Below are 20,717 nucleotides of genomic sequence, written 5' to 3' on the forward strand. Positions count from 1 at the left end.
AGGATTTAAAAAAAAATCTATTCACAAAGCTGTTACCACGGCCATGATAATCCGACGAGTGGAAAGAGGGGCATTTTATATTTCCGCTGGATGGAGACTTTCTTGCGATAGGGCATCCTGTACCGCCACTGTGTAACTGCCACTTTGGCATTCTGTTTGCAACGCTCATTGATTTCGTTAGAAAAACGCGACATTTATATTTATTTATTGTTTTGCTCGCAGTTGTCAATATTTATGGAAACATGTTAAGCCATAGCAGATTTTATGTATGTTTCTTTCGGTTAACCGCCATACGATGATTAGGGCGCTTAATCCTTTGGCCACTGATAAAAACGTTAGGGCGATGGTGGTTAGACGATACAAAGCTTACTGTCTATTGTACACTGTATCGGCATGTAAGTCCTGCGCCTTCTCGCCTCGTTGCTGTTGTGAACGACATTTGTCATATTTATGTATTTGGTCGCTTGTTACGTACTGTTATTCTTATGGATCAGATGATAGTTAACTTAATTATTCATGTCCAATGTAATAAAGAACTTCCTTCTCCGTTTTTTCAGGTTCACCTGACTTGTCACATGCGTTTGCTATTTTAAGACACTATTCTCACTAAACCTGTTCGTTAAATTCGAATCTGAAATACGGCAAATAGATACGGAGATGTGTTATACAATAAGTATTTAATGTAGTATCGATTTATCCAACAATCGATGTATAACATTGTATCTTTGCTCTAGAGGCTTCCCGCGTGGACAGAATTGACTTTCAGTGACTGTCACTACAAAAGTGAGCCCATGCAGAGTCGAGGAACGTACCAATAGCTTCAACGATAGTTATTAGTGTATTCAAAAATGTAATGAACGGTCCGGCTTTCGGAATCATCATGTCCACTGCTTATACTCGCATATATTACGGCATATTGTCGGTATTCCCTGATTTCTTAACAGATATTCTGTCATCCTGTCCCTTCTTCTTATCCCTTTCCTCGCGGAATCTACGGAGAACCTCCTCATTACTTACTTTATCATACTACCTAATTTTAAGCATTATTTTGTAGCACTACCTCACATGCTTCAATTCTCTTCTGTTCCGGTTTTGCCACAGTCCATGTTTCACCACTGTACATGCTGTGCTCCAAACGTACATTTTCAGAAATATCTTCCTCAAATGAAGGGTTCAAATGGTTCAAATGGCTCTGAGCACTATGGGACGTAACTTCTAAGGTCATCAGTCCCCTAGAACTTAGAACTACTTAAACCTAACTAACCTAAGGACATCACACACATCCATGCCCGAGGCAGGATTCGGACCTGCGACCGTAGCGGCCGCGCGGTTCCAGACTGTAGCGCCTTTAACCGCTTGGCCATCGCGGCCGGCTGAAGGGTTATGTTTGATACTAGTAGACTTCTCTTTGCCAGAAATTCCCTTTTTGCCAATGCTAGTTTGCCTTTCATGGCCTCCTTGGTCCGTCCGTCGTGAGTTATTTTGCAGTATAGGCAGCAGAATTCCTTAACTTTACCTACTTCGTGCTCACCAGCCCTGGTGTTAAGTTTCTCGCTGTTCTCATCTCCGATTTCCTCTCAATCCATATTCTGTGCTCATTAGACTGTTCGTTCCATTCAGCAGATTCTGTGATTATTCTTCACTTTCACCGAGGATAGCAATGTTTACCATTCATATCCTTCGATCTTCAATTTTAATTGCACTCTTGACCTTCCTTTTATTTTCGTCATTGCGTCTTCGATGTGTAGATCGAACAGTAGGGGCGAAAGATTACATCCCCGTCTTACACCCTTTTTAATCTGAGCACACTGTTCTTGGCCTTCCACTCTTACTATCCCCTCTTGTCTCCTGGACATGTCATGTATTAACTGTCTTTCCCTCTAGATTACCCCTCTTCTTCCCAGAATTTGAAACATCTTACACTGTTTGACACCTTACACTGTTTAACACTGTCGAAAGCCCTTTGCAGGTCGTATGAAGGTCCTCTTGCTTCCACTGTCAACCACAACGTCATAACTCCCTCTCTGGTGCCTTTACCTTTCCTAAAGCCAAACTGAATGTTATCCATAGACCCTTAATAATCTTTTCCATTCTTCCGTATATTATTCTTGTCAGCAGCTTGGATGCATGAGCTGTTAAACTGACTGTGCGATAATTCTCGCATTTGTCAGATCTTGCAATTTTGGGAATTATGTGGATGATGTGTCGTCCTCGTGGCCCTCAGTCGTTACCTGCAATAACCCATAACTGTTCCTTACCTTTTTTACTGTTACTGGGTCGCCATCTGACTGATACATCTGAACACCTCAGTACGAGCTCTAATTTCCCTTATCCTTGAATGGTGATCATTGCGCGATTTGCAAGTTGATGGTAATAATATATGCTCTACATCCTCGGCGAAAATCGGATTTCGGAATTTAGTGAGCAACCCCTTCTGCTTAGCGCGCCGTCTATCTGCAAGTGTGTCCCACTTCAAACTTTCTATGAGATTTGTAACGCTCTCGTGATGACTAAATGTACCAGTCACGAATCTTGCCGCTCTTCTTCGGACCTTCTCAATCTCTTGAATAAGACTCACCTGGTAAGGGTCCCATACAGACGAACAGTACTCTACGACCGGACGAACTAACGTATTGTAAGCAATTTCCTTTGTTGAAGGACTGCATCGCTTCAGAATTCTACCAATTAACCGCAATCTAGAGTTCGCCTTACCCCTTACTTGTGTAATCTGATCATTCCACCAATTCAGTCTATGTCACCGGTTTTTCCGAAAATCAGATGGTATATAGCCAGTCTCAAAAATTTTACATACCATCATGAACGGTCGTTTTGTTGCTACTTCCCTCAATCATTTTAGACTTTCTGATGGACTGTTATCTATCGCTTCTACCGCATTTGATCTTAAGTATTCCAAGGCTCTTTTAAATTCTGATTCTATCTCTTCTGCATCGACACCCGTTTCTTCTTCTATCACGCCATCAAACAAAGCTTTTCCCTCATAGAACCTTCAATACACTCTTGTCAACTATCCGCTGTCTCTTCTGCATTTAACAGCGGAATCCCCGTTGCACTCTTAAAGATACTACCTTCCCTTTTTTTTAACTGTAGACCCGGCCGTAGCAGTGATTAACATGTTGCAGTTCGAGGTAGCGCACGTTGTTACCTTGCAGTGCAAGCAGGGAAAGTGAGCAGGGAAGATACCTTTGTGGAGAGCAGTGATGATTTGCCGTTACAGCTTGAGTCAAAGGCCTTTGAGATTGGTAGATTGCAGTGTGGGCCGAGGAGGGGGAAACGGGGGGGGGGGGGGCGAGGAGAGGAACAGCGTTGCAGCATTCTGCTAATCATGCTAATGCTAGACAAGGCTGCGCGCGTACGTACAATCATTGTCAATCACTAAGTTCTGCACTCGGCGAGTAATGTAAGTAAATTTATTGACGAAGAGAAGGGGAAAGGAGTGACAGCGCTGACGAAAAATGTAGTGGAGCGAGCAACGAAAGGGTTAAGTTGACCTAGTTTTTTTCTAAGAATATACCGCCATTTGACTATTTGACTGTATATTTCTGTACAATTTTTGTGTACATCCTATATTTCGGCTTTCAGAACATTATCGAGCACAATGTTCTTACATCATTAACATCATTTTGCTGTGTACTGTGCAGGATGACATTCACATAGTTCGCCACATGTATGACATCCTGCACTGTACACAGCAAAATGATGTTAATAGTCTAAGAACATTGTTCATGGTAACGACCTGAAAGCCAAAATCTGGATTGTACAAAGGAAATGTATAGAAATATACAGTCATATGGCGGTGTATTCCTTTCAAAAAATACTGTATGACTGTGACTCAGCACCATCGAACACTTTTTCCCAAGTCAATGGCGTCTAAATTACTGCAGGAGAAATATGATGGTGCTGGACTTGTATTCAAGTATTTATTGAAGAAGAAAAAGTAGTGTAAGAAGAACGAAAAGACACAAGATAACATCCTCATTGATTACATGGAAAGACTTGTTACAGGGCAGCAATTTCTGTTACATTATGAACAATACAAAGGAATACGAGCTTTGCAAAAAGTTCACAGCGTTTGTCGCTTAGAACTGGACGTCAAGGCTAGCAAGAAAGCCACAAAAAAAAGAAAAAATAATGGTCTGCGGGACCTGATTGTTGTTTTGAATTATTTCAGTATTACAATAGTATTGGTTGCGAAATTATTTAATACCAATGACGCTTTTCACCCTGCTGTGGTATCATTAGTGTGTGTAAATGTAGCTGGATATGTAGCTCACCCGTCATAAAGCCATATAAAACCGAAAATGGACGGAACAGTAACTGGATATGTAATACATCTGTCATAAAAACATATATAAAGTGCAACGTGGACCTTGGGCACACCAGCTGACTGCATTCAAGTAACATTTTGATCCCGTTGTAAGACGTGTATATTTCTATTGTCTATTGTCAAACCACATTTTATGAAAGATGTTTATATTTTATTAATAGGGTTAAGTAGGTATAATTAATATTTGTCATGTCGGAAATAATTGTGGTAGCAGGGAAAGTCTCACCAAAGTATTGTTGGCAAGAGAGACCGCAAATTGATATAATTTTAAAAAAGGGCGGGAGAGACCGCATATGGATACATTTTAAGAAAAGAGCAGGAAAGACCGCGCATTGATACATTTTGTAATGGTAGCAAGGATTGTCTGCACCAGAAAGCATTGTTGGCAGGAGAGACCGCACTTTAGCGTTCGTAGAAAGTCAGTAGTAAGCGAGATGTGAAGCGAGTCGGTAGCAGGTCTGAAGCGAGAGGTTGAGAGGAGCGGTGTGCCTGCCAGCCACCAGCTATGATTTACAAGAGATTATAAACGGATTTACAGAGACATCAGCTAACTATTATCATAACAGGGACTAATATTATTGAATTATTTTCTTTGCGAAACTCAAGACTATTGAAGGTATGTTTGCGCAATGCTAGTTGTAAGATTATTGTAAAAAGTAAGTTCCATTTGAACGTTTGTAAAATCATTTCATTACCAGCAGTAAATATTTGAAGAAATGTTTTCAGAATATAATTAATTCCTGCCAGCAATATTGCATTACTGATTATAATCCATCCCAAAAACCATCAACGCAAAAAATTTGCAAAATTTTATTGTTGTCAAGAAAAAATTTAACTGTGAATTACGTTACTTCAGTCAAATTTATTAAAGAATAACGTCAGCTTTGCTATTAAAGAATAACGTCAGCTTTGGTAATAAATAAAGTCACTTATTATGAAAGCCCACCAGCAGCTAATAGAGTATAGTAAACCAGAGTAAGTATATTCATGTCGCAGTTCGATGTAGCAGTCAGATGGCGACCCAGTAACAGTAAAAAAGGTAAGGAACAGTTATGGGTTATTGCAGGTAACGACTGAGGGCCACGACGACGACACATTCTGTGTTTCGTCGAAATAGTCAGAAAATCACTTTTAATATGCAGCATTTAAATTTGTATGCGAAGATTGAGAAAGAGAATAAATTTCAAAGGGAAGATTTCATTCGTTATTATTAAGCAAGAGATAGAAAAAAATGGTTCAAATGGCTCTGAGCACTATGGGACTCAACTGCTGTGGTCATCAGTCCCCTAGAACTTAGAACTACTTAAACCTAACTAACCTAAGGACATCACACACATCCATGCCCGAGGCAGGATTCGAACCTGCGACCGTAGCACCTAAGGAAAGGTTTCATAGGTTATTGTAAAAGGGAAGGTTGCGTAACAAAAGAGATATAGAGGAGACGGGAAGGTTTCACCGTTAGATGCAAAATTCTGTTTCTACCGAAATATGTACCTAGTAATCGCCATCTATCTTTACTGCGCAATCGGCATTCGTAAATTCTTTCCCAGGCTGTCAAATTTTTCATGCTGTTGCCGCACCGTTCAGTCAGAAAATTTCGTGTTTCCTTACTGCCTAGTGCTTATTACTGAACACATTAACTAGTACCTGCGGTGACCCACCTCGGCTCGCTCTTGGCCACTATATTAACAGTGAGTGAGGACGGGCAGGCCGCCGGGTTCCTGTAATGCGGGTCTGCAGGCAGCAGCCGGCTCTGGGTCTGGCGAGGGCGGTGTTTATGTGTCTGGCGGGTCGCAGCCAGCAGCCGGTCCTGCCGTAGCACCAGCCGTAAACAACGCGCGCCGTACATTATCTGGGGCGCCATGAATATGCATTTACGAGCGCCAGTGCCACAGCAAGGTGTGTTCACTGCGATTAACACCTACACCACTCACATACATATCATCCACTGGAGTAATCATTTTGCTCAAAAAAAAAAAAAAAAAGTAAAAATAAAATAAAAAAGGTTTCGGGTTCACAAAGCGGATTCTCAGAAAGTTCAGACACACAACCTACTGGTTTGATTGGATCTTCAGTTCGTATTCTTCTATATATAATAGCTTTTCTATATACAATCGCTGCACAAAATGCCCCTCGCTGTCAGTATTCTGTGTTATAATCTATCTAAAAGTGGCAGCGGTAAAATACAGGAAGCAGAAGGCTATTTATAATTTGTACAGAATCCAGAGGGCAGTTATAAGAGTCAAGGGGGCAAGAAAGGGAAGCAGTGGTTTAGAAGGGAGACAGGGTTGCAGCCTGTCCCTGATGTTATTCAATCTGTATATTGAGCAAGGAGTAAAGGAATCAAAAGAAAAATTTGGAGTAGGAATTAAAGTCCAGGGAGAATAAATAAAAACTCTAAGGTTTGCCGATGACAGCAAAGGACTTGGAAGAGCGGTTGAACGAAATGGACAGTATCTTGAAACGAGGATATAAGATGAACGTCAACAAAAGCAAAGTGAGGATACTGGAATGTAGTCGAATTAAATCAGGTGATGCTGAGGGAGTTAGATTAGCATTAGATGAGTTTTGCTATTTGAGGAGCAAAATAACTGACTATGTTCGAAATAGAGAGGATATTAAATGTAGACTTGCAATGACAAGCCGGCCGGGGTGGCCGAGCGGTTCTAGACGCTACAGTTATGGAACCGCGCGACTGCTACGGTCGCAGGTTCGAATCCTGCCTCGAGCATGGATGTGTGTGATGTCCTTAGGTTAGTTAGGTTTAAGTAGTTCTACGTTCAAGGGCACTGATGACCTCAGAAGTTAAGTCCAATAGTGCTCAGAGCCAGAGCGATGACAAGGAAAGCGTTTGTGAAGAAAAGAAATTGTTAACATCAAGTACAGATTTAAGTGTAAGAAACTCTTCTGAAAGTACTTGTATGGAGTGTAGCCATGTATCGAAGTGAAACATGGACGATAAATAGTTTCAAAAAGAAGAGAATATAAACATTTGAAATGTGGTTCTACAGAAGATTAGATTGGTAGATCACGTAACTAATGAGGAGGTACTGAATAGAATTCGGGAGAAGAGAAATTTGTGCTACAACCTGAGCAAAAGAAGGGATCGATTGGTAGGACACATTCTGAGACATCAAGGGATCGTCAGTTTAGTATTTGAGGGAAACGTGTGGGGTAAATATCGTACAGGGAGACCAAGAGATGAATACAGTAAGCAGATTCAGAGGGATGTAGGTTGCGGCAGCTGCTCGGAAATTGGAAATTTGTGGTAAGATCTATGGGACCAAACTGCTGAGGTCATCTATTGCTAAGCTTACACACTACTTAATCTAACTTAAAGTAACTTACGCTAAGGACAACACACACACGCATGCCCCAGGGAGGACTCGAACCTCCGACGGGGGGAAACCGCTAGAAAAGTGACAAGGCGCCCTAGACCGCGTGGCTACCCCGCGCAACTGTTACTCGGAAGTGAAGGGGCTTGCATGGGATAGAGTACCATGGAGAACTGCATAAAACCAGTCTTCGGACTGAAGACCACAACAACAACAACAATCTATGATTTCGAACAGAAGTTATCTTTCTAGACAATTCCTCGTTTGTCTTCAAAAATGTTACCCTCCACTAAACTTATTTTTCTCTACTAAATACGTTCCACGAGAAAACCTTTACCACTATTTTTACTAAGGGAAACTGTCAGTAGTATGTATCCAGATATAAATGTCAACTTTAATAAGGTATTGTGTATGTAGCGGATAGTAACTGTTAATGTTATAAAAGTGTTATATTTTGCTTTTAATGTTGTTATTAATCTCTAAATGTGTCAAATTGCAGTAAGTAAGATATATTTTTTGGCAATTATGGAGACTTTTTCTACTGCTTTTTGTGCTTACATCCGTGTATAACCATTTTTAAATATATGGAATCTAGTTCGTTGTTTTCTTTTCACAGAGAGATCGGAAGATGTGTTGTGAATGCCTGCTTTTAGTCATCTTGTATAAATTTCAGAAAAAATATTAGTCTTAATTTTGTTAGCGTTTCTGTTATTTTTTGTATATTTTGATTTATTTCATCATAGCATCTTAATTTCCAAGAATATTAGCTTCTTATCGGACCTCGTGGTGCTCCCCTATAATATTTATAGTTTGTCTAAATTGTAGTTCAGTGTTCGGCATTCATTTGTGTTTAGCCATTCTGGCTTCACTACCTTGCTGTAATGCTTTATTTTTGCGTTCTTGGTATCACTTTTTATTGTAAATATTTTCTGTTATACCTGGTGTCGTTTCCATTTTGTGTCTACTTTTATATAAGGCAAATTTTTCCAAGCATTTCCTTGAATTTTGTTTCCTAGAAACTTCTGAACGTTTCTGTTTGACCAAATTCTATCTGTAAAAATTCTACCGCATTTTGTGTTAGTGATAAATTTGGTTTTCTGTGCAGAGATAGTTACACCTGATCTGCTGGTTATCTGTTCCATGATAAGGATTTTCATTTCTACAAGTGCTGGACACGACTGCGTGGTTCTAATGGCTATGAGCATTACGGTACTTAAGTTCTGACGTCATCAGTCCCCTAGAACTTAGAACTACTTAAACCTAACTAACCTAAGGACATCACACACATCCATGGTCGAGGCAGGATTCGAACCTGCGACCGTAGCAGTCGCGCGGTTCCGGACTGAAGCGCCTAGAACCGCTCCGGCCACCTCGGCCGGCGAGTGCAATGTGACCTTATGGAGACGTGAAGGTATAAGGAGACGGCGGTGTGTGTGTGTGTATGTGTGTGTGTGTGGAGGGGGGGGGGGAACGATTAGTGGAACGGTGGTATGAGAGAGGGGATAATTCGGAGGGGCCAAGAAAGTAAGAGTAGAGTTCAACGACCTGATGACGATGATGTCGTTAGAAAGGTAGCTGAATGGAGAAAGTAAGAGGTAGAGGTGGAATGAGAGTCGAAGAGGAAGGGAAAGGCTGAAAACGTTTGGACGTAGTGCGTGTGTACACTCAGTATGCAATTTTTATGCTATGTGAATATACGAGTCTGTTCGGACGCCGAGTTCGTAGTTAAGTTGGCGAACACGAGCTGTGGAACCTGAAATTCCGGCTGGTGCTTCACTTCTCAGGAGCCCCCCCCCCTCCCCCCCCCCCCACACACACAAAAACACACACTCCGGCAGTGTGTAGCGCGTACCTGTCACGGGGCGGGTATCGCCCTTATTGTTAACGACTTCAGCAGGGCGCCTGTGCGACATTTGTAAGCCCTACAGACGCCACCCGCCTGCACTGTACCTAGCAAGCAGACTGGCGCAATTAGAATAATTAGGCCGACATTTCACGCCGGGGCGACGAGAGCCGGAGACATTTCCGCCGCCCTTTAACTCCTTCCTGGCCCGTTCTCCCCCTCCCTGCACCAAACCCCGCACTCGCCGCCACCAGGACATCGGTGTCCCGGCTGGCACCTTCCGGATTTCAGCGCCGGCAAACCAGAGTTCCACCGGGCGCAGCCGAGCCGCGCTCCGAGGAAACGGCAAAGGGAAGGAAGGCTCCGTGGGAGGAAGCAAAGAGAGAAAGAAGGAGCGCGCGAGTCTCGTCTCGTCCTGCTCTCCTTTTTCTGGGCCGCCTGGCAGACGCCGACACACAATAGCTGGCGCCGCTCTTTCGCAAAGTTTCTGGGAACGTGGCGACTCGTTCATTATAGCGCGAGAAATTCTTGGCTCTGAAAAACACGACGTTCACTTCATTTTATAGACCGGGTGGCGGCGCCAGAGGTGCCACCTATCTGAAACTGCAATGGCCAGCTCTCAATACCGACGCTATTCACTGGTGTGAACCTGAATTAGTGATGTCTCTAGCACCATTGAGGCAGCGAATCTATTAGGGGAACAAGTGCGGTCTCCCTTTGCTCGGCTATGGACTTTCACGTGCCAGTCGCACTTTTAATGCCAGATTTAGAATTTCTTGTACGTTAACTATCAGAAAAGGATAATTCGTTAGATAATTTTTTTTCCTACGACAAAAATATGGTTCGAATTGTTATTCTGAATGATTGCAACATTCAAATAATATTTGGTTTATATTCTCACAAAATATTTGTTTTCTTATGTAATTAAAGATTAAAACTCATTAAATTTCAGATTAGGTCACGTGGTGGAATACGTTCTGTTATTGGTTGCGTCTGCCGGCCGAAGTGGCCGTGCGGTTAAAGGCGCTGCAGTCTGGAACCGCAAGACCGCTACGGTCGCAGGTTCGAATCCTGCCTCGGGCATGGATGTTTGTGACGTCCTTAGGTTAGTTAGGTTTAACTAGTTCTAAGTTCTAGGGGACTAATGACCTCAGCAGTTGAGTCCTATAGTGCTCAGAGCCATTTGAACCATTGGTTGTGTCTTTGTTGAAGTCACAGGCTAGGATTCGGGACGAAGACATACCGGGTGATCAAAAAGTCAGTATAAATTTAAAACTTAATAAACCACGGAATAATGTATATAGAGAGGTAAAAATTGACACACATGCTTGGAATGACATGGGGGGTTTATTAGAACAAAAAAAAAGACCCCATATTGCTAGACGCGTGAAAGATAATACCTTCATACCTAGTGCAGAAAATGCCAGAAATATTCCGCAGTTGCGAATAAATTTAGTGCAACTGGAAGATCGTCATCAGGGTCTGTTTCCTCACGGTTAAAAGAACCGGGTGATCAAAAAGTCAGTATAAATTTGAAAACTTAGTAAACCAGGGAATAATGTAGATAGAGGGGTGAAAATTGAAACACATGCTTGGAATGACATGGGGTTTTATTAGAACAAAAAAATTGCTAGACGAGTGAAAGATCTCTTGCGCGCGTCGTTTGGTGATGATCGTGTGCTCAGCCGTCACTTTCGTCATGCTTGGCCTCCCAGGTCCCCAGACCTTAGTCCGTGCGATTATTGGCTTTGAGGTTACCTGAAGTCGCAAGTGTATCGTGATCGACCGACATCTCTAGGGATGCTGAAAGACAACATCCGACGTCAATGCCTCACCATAACTCCGGACATGCTTTACAGTACTGTTAATAACATTACTCCTCGACTACAGCTATTGTTAAGGAATGATGGTGGACATATTGAACATTTCCTGTAAAGAACATCATCTTTGCTTTGTCTTGCTTTGTTATGCTAAGTATTGCTATTCTGATCAGATGAAGCGCCATCTGTCGGAATTTTTGTATTTTTTTGGTTCTAATACAACCCCATGTCATTCCAAGCATGTGTGTCAATTTGTACCTGACCATATACATTATTCCGTGATTTATTCAGTTTTCAAATTTATGCTGACTTTTTGATCACCCGGTACATGTGTCATTGAAGTGACAGTGGAAGGTGCTGGTGTTTTGCCGTAGCTTTTCTGTAGAAACTTTCGTTATTTACTGATCGAAAAACATTTACAACTTTAAAGAAACTATGGAAAGGAATTTTGTGAAGGATGATGGTAGAAACCTTCCAAAAACTGATGCGTTTATGGTCTCTTCGTTCTTCAAGAACACCCCAGATTTTTATGTCTCAGAAATAAGAAACGTGAAGACTGGATTGCATGGCAACTGGGATACAACTATAAGTCGCTGAATTGCCTCAGAAAGTGAGGGAATTTCGAACTGGATTATTTGTCGGACTACGCTGAAAGGTTTTCTAGGGCAAATTTTCAAAACGTGCACAATAAAACACGGTAGAAACTTTTCCATTCAGAAGGTAATTCTAATTAGTAATTTCTGTGATTTGTGCCAGAACTACTATTGATTTCCAGGTACCTTTTTTCTCAATACTATAATTTTCAGGCAGCATAATAACACTGCAAATCATCATCGAGTTTTCCTTCAACAGCTTCACACATTGTATTGTTTCTCTTCCTCCACGTCATTAATTTAAACCAATGGAAAATAATGTCTATAAACAATGCGGTATCTGTTGTTCCACCGTATACCTAACTGTCGTTAGAATACTGTGTTTTAAAAGTACTTAAGGAAGACCAACTTTCATTTTATCGTGATGTCCTGTTCTTAATACATTTACATGTAGCTTCCAAGCATGTTTAATTTTTCTCTTTGTCAGAATCATATAGCTTTACAAATGGCGCAGTGGCGGGTACAAGGAAGTAGCTAATTATAGTCTTCCACTTGTTTGGGTAGAATAATGTGATCGGTAATTGTTAAACGATATCTCAGATTCTTAAAAGTAAAGTCTACATCAGGCATGAAATACAGTTGTATCCTTGTGATTCATCTCAAATTTATCAGGTTTAAAGTAAAGCTAATAAACGAAAACATATACGAAAATGTAGTACGATATAGAATTTGATGCTCTTACATAACTGTGTTACAAATAAAGTAGACTTAAGAAGGCAGCAGTATTAAACGAAGAGAACAGGAAGGAAAGAGAAAGAAGGAAAGCACTTGCTCCAAATGAGACTCGATCTTGCGAACATTGCATCAGAAATCCAGCTCGCTAGCTTTAACACTACAAGCGACAACATATTTATTTGGAATGTATACTTACAGCAGATTATTCAGTCTATATATTGAGGAAGCAGTAAAGGAAACAAAAGTCAAATATGGTGTAGGAATTAAAATCCATGGTGAAGAAAATAAAAACCTTGAGCTTTGCCGACGATATCGTAATTCTGGCAGGGACAGCAAAGGTCCTGGAAGAGCAGTTGAACGGAATGGAAAATGTCTTGAAAGGAGGATAAAAGATGAACATCAACAAAAGTAAAACTACGATAATGGAATGTAGTCGAATGAAATCAGGCTATGCCGAGGGAATTACGTTAGGAAATGAGACACTTTAAGTAGTAGATGAGGTTTGCTATTTGGAGAGCAAGATAACTGATGATGGTCGAAGTAGAGAGGATACAAAATGTAGACTGGCAATGACAAGGAAAGCGTTTCTGAAGAAGAGAAATTTGTTAACATCGAGTATAGATTTAAGTGTCAGGAAGTCTTTTCTGAAAGCATTTGCATGGAGTGTAGCCATGTATGGAAGTGTAACATGGACGATAAATAGTTTGGACGAGAGGAGAATAGACGCTTTCGAAATGTTGTGCTACAGAACAATGATGAAGATTAGATTAGCAGATCACGTAACTAATGAGGAGGTACTGAATAGAATTGGGGAGAAGAAGAATTTGTGGCACAACTTGAGTAGAAAAAGGGATCGGTTGGCAGGACATGTTCTGAGGCATGCAAGGATCACTAATTTATAATTAGAAGGCAGTGTGGATTGTAAAAATCGTAGAGGGAGACCAAGAAATGAATAAACTAAGCAGATTGAGAAGGATGTAAGTTGAGTAGATACTTGGAGATGAATGGGCTTGCATAGGATAGAGTAGCATGGAGAGCTGCATCAAATCAGTCACTGGACTGAGGATCACAACTTACATCAAAATGATCCTCACATAAATAAATACACAAAGTAGCCACTATCTCATTTCGGTGTCTACGAGCGCGTTGAAACCACATTCTTCACAACTTCTCATTATTTGGAACAGTCGAAAACAATTTTTCATGAGTTTGTGTAAATATATCTGTACAATGAGGTAACACACACCATTGGCAAACCATTGTCCGAAACATGAATTCCAAAACAAGATATCACTGTGAAGGGCTTCGTGACAGTAGGGACAGCGAACTACCCAGAGGCATCACATGATTTAAATGGAGCTGTTTAATGGGCTTTCAAACAATTTGAATTTAATTTAATGTTTTTAAATACTGAAATTCATCAAAGAAAAAGCATCTTATCAGAGTAAAATAACACAATTAACAGTTTATGACGATATTCAGAAAACAGCCAAATATCCTGTTTCTTGAAACTTCCTGGCATATTGAAACTGTGTCCCGGACTGAGACGTGAATTCGGGACCTGTGCCTTCCGCGGGCAAGTGCTCTACCAACTGAGCTACCCAAGCACGACTCACGTCCCGTCCTCACAGCCTTACTTCTGCCAGTACCTCGTCTCCTACCTTCCAAACTTCACAGAAGCTCTCCTACGAACCTTGCAGAACTAGCACTCCTGAAAGACAGGCTGTGAGGACGGGGTGGGTCGTGCTTGTGTAGCTCAGATGGTAGAGCACTTGCCCGCGAAACGCCAAGGTCCCGAGTTCGAGTCTCGGTCCGGCATACAGTTTTAATCTGCCAGGAAGTTTCATATCAGCGCACACTCCGCTACAGAGTGAAAATCTCATTCTGGATCCTGTTTCTTACGTTTTGTCTATACTCTACATATGATTGTAATTTAATATACAATACAAACACCAGTCCAAATGGGGAAGTAAAACACTGAAAATATAAAAATTATGTTCATAGTGATATACTACCCACACCATAGATCAACTCGATAACTAAGAATGTAGCCGATGGTTTCTCAAACGCCTTGTAGACGGTCGGTAGGGAACAGACCTGAAGACAGGAGAGAAGGCGTTTGGTTAGCCAGTGGCTAACCGGGCAAACCAACCCACATTCTAAAAACATTACTGAATCTACTAACTATGAGTGTAACCCTGAAACATGTGATGTCTTTCATTACACACTAAAAGTGGAACGTCACAGACTGGCTCTCTACCATTTCATTACCTTTAAACCATTTGAGACTTGTGGGTTGGCGGCTAGTCATAAGTTTTCTAAGCCAGTACATCACAATTACTGCTAACTGCAAAACATTCCTATATTATTATTGTATAATTGCCGGTAACCGAGTGACTAATGCATTCGGTAAGTAATTGTAACGTCCTAGTTTCGAATCTCGTTGGTGGCAACCCTTTTTCCGTTTTTATTTACAGTCCACATTCGTTAACAAAAAATGTTAATTAATAATAAGCTAAATAATAATTTTTAATCAAAGTAATATCTTTCATTTTTACTTAGGATTCGCATGAAAATCTGAGCAATCACATTAAATTAAAGTTTGGTAGAAAAATACGACAGAGAAAATGTAAAATTAAATGCTTGAACAGTATTGCTGACGCATAGCGTGAACTAGAGTGCAGAGAAGCATTAGACCACTCTCGTATCGAAGACCACAACAACATAGCTTTTTTATTTCACAATAAGGCATTTTGGACGTCTGTGAACTTTACATTTATGTTCATGGGATGTTGTTGTTGTGGTCCTCAGTCCAGAACTGGTTTGATGCAGCTCTCCATGCTACTATATCCTGTGCGAGCTGCTTCATCTCCAAGTAACTATCGCATCCCACATCCTTCTGAATCTACTTAGTGTACACATCTCTTGGTTTTCCTCTAAGAATTTTACCTACCACGCTGCCCTACAATACTAAATTGGCAATCCCTTGATGCCTCAGAACATGTCCTACCGACCGATCCCTTCTTATAGTCAAGTTGTGTCACAAATTCCTCTTCTCACCAATTCTTTTCAGTACCTCCTCATTAGTTACATGATCTACCAATCTAATCTACATCGTTCTTCTGTGGCACCACATTTCGAAAACTTCTATTCTCTTCTTGTCTAATCTATTTATCGTCCATGTTTCACTTCCATACAGGGCTACATTCCACACAAATACTTTCAGAAAAGACTTTCTTACACTTAAATCTATATTCGATGTTAACAAATTTCTCTTCTTCAGAAACGCTTTGCTTGCCATTGCCAGTCTACATTTTATATGCTCTCTACTTCGAAGATCATCAGTTATTTTGCTCTCCAATAGCGAAATTCATCTACTATTTTAAGTGTCTCATTTCTTAACGTAATTCCCTCAGCTTCACCAATTCGAATACATTCCATTATCTTCACTTTACTTTTGTTGATGTTCGTCTTATATCCTCCTTTCAAGACACTGTCCATTCCGTTCAACTGCTCTTCCAGGTCCTTTGGTGTCTCTGACAGAATTACAGTGTTATCGGCAAACCTCAAAGTTTTTATTTCTTCTCCATGGATTTTAATTCCTACTCTAAATTCATGCGATATATAAGTAGAAATACGATACTTCAGTTAAAAATCTGATTCGGTATTTGTTAATCATGATTTCCATTTGTCGATAAATATAGATTTGAAATAAAAGTAAAAGAAAGAGTTGCTATCAATAAGGTCTGAACTAACAGCTTGGTGATTGCTAGACTTCCACGCGTTTCGCTCACCTACTGGCAAATAAGTTATAAAGTTGAAATGTTTTGTTGTTAACAGCAGTAAAAATGTAAAAGGTGATTTTTTCGAGTTATTGTTTTTTTTTTCTTTTTTTTGTGAGTTGCTATAAGAAATTGGTATTGGGCACTGAGATCAATATCGTGTGAGACAGCACCTGACAGGATTTGATAGGTGTCTCATTGTGGCAGGATCCAGATTTAAGGGAGATTCGGATGTGAATATGGTCCATTGTTGGATTGGATGAGGAGTTGAGAATAGATATACTCGTAGAGTTCCGGTCGAGCACGTTTTACCACCACAAGGGAGGATTTGCTTACTGTGCACCAAGCAGATCGCGACTCCTCCACATTCGTTACTGCCATCCGAGAACATTAACGTGCTTTGGTGAGGCCTGGACAGTTGGTGAATGGCGTCGCATTGTGTTGAGCGATGAATCGAAGCTCAGCACTAACCTGGGTGACCATCGTCGGAGAGTACAGCGCTGGTGGGGCTCTATTGTTCCAATGTTGAACTGGACTGAGATATTTCGATATCAAAAATAAGTTTTACACATTTCTCAGATACCAACTTGACACTTACAAACACGAGTTTAAATATCTAAGATGCTTTTAAGTTGAATGAACGGAAGTAAACTAATGACTGAAAAAAGGATTTTTGCAACAAAGTGTTTGTAACAATTACATGCACACACCGAACGAATCGTGCATTGTTGAAAAAGACTAAAGTGACTGTAGGCTTTCTCAACAGAGGAGTACTGGAAGCAAGGCTACGCAATAGAATTTGTGAAAAAGGTCATAAATTCACGGATCCTGGTGTTTTCAAAATGAACTGCCAAGACTGCAATAAATTTTCTGTTGGTCAAACTGGCAGGAACTTTGCCGTTATTTAAAGAGCATGCATATGATAAAAACGGAAGTGCCCTGTGCACCTTTTTGAACACCAATAATGATAAATAGGTCACATGCAAGATAACTTAGAAATTTTACACAAGGCACCTAAAAGCTACACCCTCGTCATACTAGGAGAAACAGTGATCTTTGATTTACGTCTGCATCTATGCTCTGCAAACAACCGTAAGGTGCATGGCAGAGGGTACGTCCCATTGTACCAATTATTAGCGTTTCTTCCTGTTCCATTAACGAATGGAGCTCGGGGAGAGTTATTGTGTGAATGCCTCTATGCGTGCAGTAATTGTTCTATTCACGATCCCTATGTGAGCGATACGTAGGTAGTTGTAATGTATTCCTAGAGTAATCATTTAAAGCCGGTTCTTGAAACTTTGTTAACAGACTTTCTCGAGATAGTTTAGGTCTATGTTCAAGAGTCTTCCAGCTCACTTCCTTCAGTATTTCTGTGACACTCTCCCACGGATGAAACAAACCTGTGACCATCCGCGCTGCCCTTCTATGTGTACGTTCAATATCCCCTGTTATTCCCGTCTGGTACGGGTCCCAAATACTCGGACAATATTCCAGAACAGTTCGCATGAGTGGTTTGTAATAAATCTCCTCCGTAGATTGATTCCACTTCCCCAGTATTCTACCAATAAACCGAAGTCTACCATCTGCTTTATCCACGACGAACCTATTTGATCATTCTACTTCATATCCCTAAAAAGTGTTACACCCAGGTATTTGTATGAATTGGCCGATTCTATCAGTGATTCAAGAATATCATAGTCATAGGATACTACATTTTTTCGTTTTGTGAAGTGCAAAATTATACATTTCTGAACATTCGAAAGAAGTTGCCAATCTCTGCACCATGACGAAACTTTATCAAGATCTGACTGAGTATTTATGCAGCTTTTTCAAATAGTACGTCATTATAGACAATGGCATCATTTGGAAAATCCTGATTTTATTATTAATATTGTCCGCAAGGTCATTAATATACAACATGAACAGCAAGAGTCCTACCACCCTTCCATTGGAGATTCCCGAAGTTATTTCCACCTCTGATGATGACTCTCTACCCCATACAACATGCTGTGTCGTCTCTACCAAAATGTCCTCAGTCGAGTCACAAATTTCGCTTGATACTCCGTATGATCCAGCTACGGTCGCAGGTTCGAAGCCTGCCTCGGGCATGGATGTGTGTGATGTCCTTAGGTTAGTAAGGTTTAAGTAATTCTAAGATCTAGGGGACTGATGACCTCAGATGTTAAGTCCCATAGTGCTCAGAGCCATTTGAACCATTTTTTAGAACTACGTAAACGTAACTAACTTAAGGACATCACACACATCCATGCCCGAGGCGGGATTCGAACCTGCCAACGTAGCGGCCACCCAGTTTCAGACTAAAGCGCCTAGAACCACTCGGCCACAACGACCGGCACCTCGATAACGTCCAGATGTCACGGTAGATCTGACACGCCCTCCGGGTGTATGCTCTTCAAAGAGGAACGGACCGAGAATAAAAGCGCTTTTGAATCCACAGCACGGAGTCACACATGGTGAGCCCAATTCCTCATCGCGCACAATAAGCTGTCTGACAATACCCCAAATTAAGCAGATCTGTGTACTCACTGCGCCCTGTAGTATCAAAAGTGCCTCGTCACTCCACACAATATTGCCAGGCCTTATGTTATCAACTTTGATCCGTGGCAGAAATCGAAAATTCAGAAGATTGCTGCAGATTCCGAGGTTTCAGTAGCCGCACCATGTAGATCTTGTACTAGTACCAGTGTAAAATAGACCGAAAAACTTTCCCTACTGTTGATCGTTGTTGTTGTTGTTGTGGTCTTTAGTCCAGACAGTGTTTGATGCAGTTCTCCGTGCTTTTCTATACTGCGCAAGCTTCTTCATCTCCCAGTACCTACTGCAACCTACATCCTTCGGAATCTTCTTAATGTATTCATCTCTTGGTCTCCCTCTACGAATTTTACCCTCCACGCTGCCCTCCAATACTAAATTGGTGATCCCTAGACGCCTAAGAACATGTCCTACTAACCGATCCCTTCTTCTAGTCAATTGGTGCCACAAACTCCTCTTCTCCCTAATTCTATTCAATACCTCCTCATTATTTATCTGATCTACCCATCTAATCTTCAGCATCCTTCTGTAGCTTCACATTTTGGAAGCTTCTATTCTCTTCTTGTCCAAACTATTTATCGACCACATTTCACTTCCATACATGGCCACACTCCACACAAATACTTTCAGAAACGACTTCCTGACACTTAAATCTATACCTGATGTTATGAAATTGCTCTTCTTCAGAAACGGTTTCCTTGCCATTACCAGTCTACATTTTATATTCTCTCTACTTCGGCCAGCACCATTTATTTTGCTCCCCAAATAGAAAAACTCATTTACTACTTTAAGCGTCTCATTTCCTAATCTAATACCCTCAACATCACCCGATTTAATTCGACTTCATTCCATTACCCTCGTTTTGCTTTTGTTGATGTTCATCTTATATCTTCCTTTCAAGACACTGTCCATTCCGTTCAACTGATCTTCCAGGTCCTTTGGTGTCTCTAACGGAATTACAATGTCATCGGCGAACCTCAAAGTTTTTATTTCTTCTCCATGGATTTAAATTACTACTTCGAATTTTTCTTTTGTTTCCTTTACTGCTTGCTCAATATACATATTGAATAACATCGGGGAGAGGCTACAACCCTGTCTCACTCCCTTCCCAATCACTGCTTCCTTTTCGTGCCCCTCGACTCTTATAACTGCCATCTGGTTTCTGTACAAATTGTAAATATCCTTTCGCTCCATGTATTTTACAACTGCCACCTTCAGAATTTGAAAGAGAGTATTCCAGTCAACATTGTCATAAGCTTTCTGCAAGTCTACAAATGCTAGAAACGTAGGTTTGCCCTTCCTTAATCTTTCTTCTAAGATAAGTCGTAGGGTCAGTATTGCCTCACGTGTTCCAACATTTCTACGGAATCCAAACTGATCTTCCCCGAGATCGGCTTCTACCAGTTTTTCCATTCGTCTGTAAAGAATTCGTGTTAGTATTTTGCAGCTGTGGGTTATTAAACTAATAGTTCGTTAATTTTCACATCTGTCAACACCTGTTTTCTTTGGGATTGGAATTATTATATTCTTCTTGAAGTCTTAGTGTTTCGCCTGTCTCATACATCTTGCTCACCAGATGGTAGTGTTTTATCAGGGCTGGCTCTCGCAAGGCTATCGTTAATTCTAATGGAATGTGGTCTACTCCCGGGTACTGTTGATCATGGGATGCATAATTCTCATCACAGTGCACGAGCACTAGCACTAGCCGGAG

Source organism: Schistocerca piceifrons, chromosome 6 (genome assembly GCF_021461385.2).
Source record: "Schistocerca piceifrons isolate TAMUIC-IGC-003096 chromosome 6, iqSchPice1.1, whole genome shotgun sequence".
NCBI classification, from domain to species: domain Eukaryota; kingdom Metazoa; phylum Arthropoda; class Insecta; order Orthoptera; family Acrididae; genus Schistocerca; species Schistocerca piceifrons.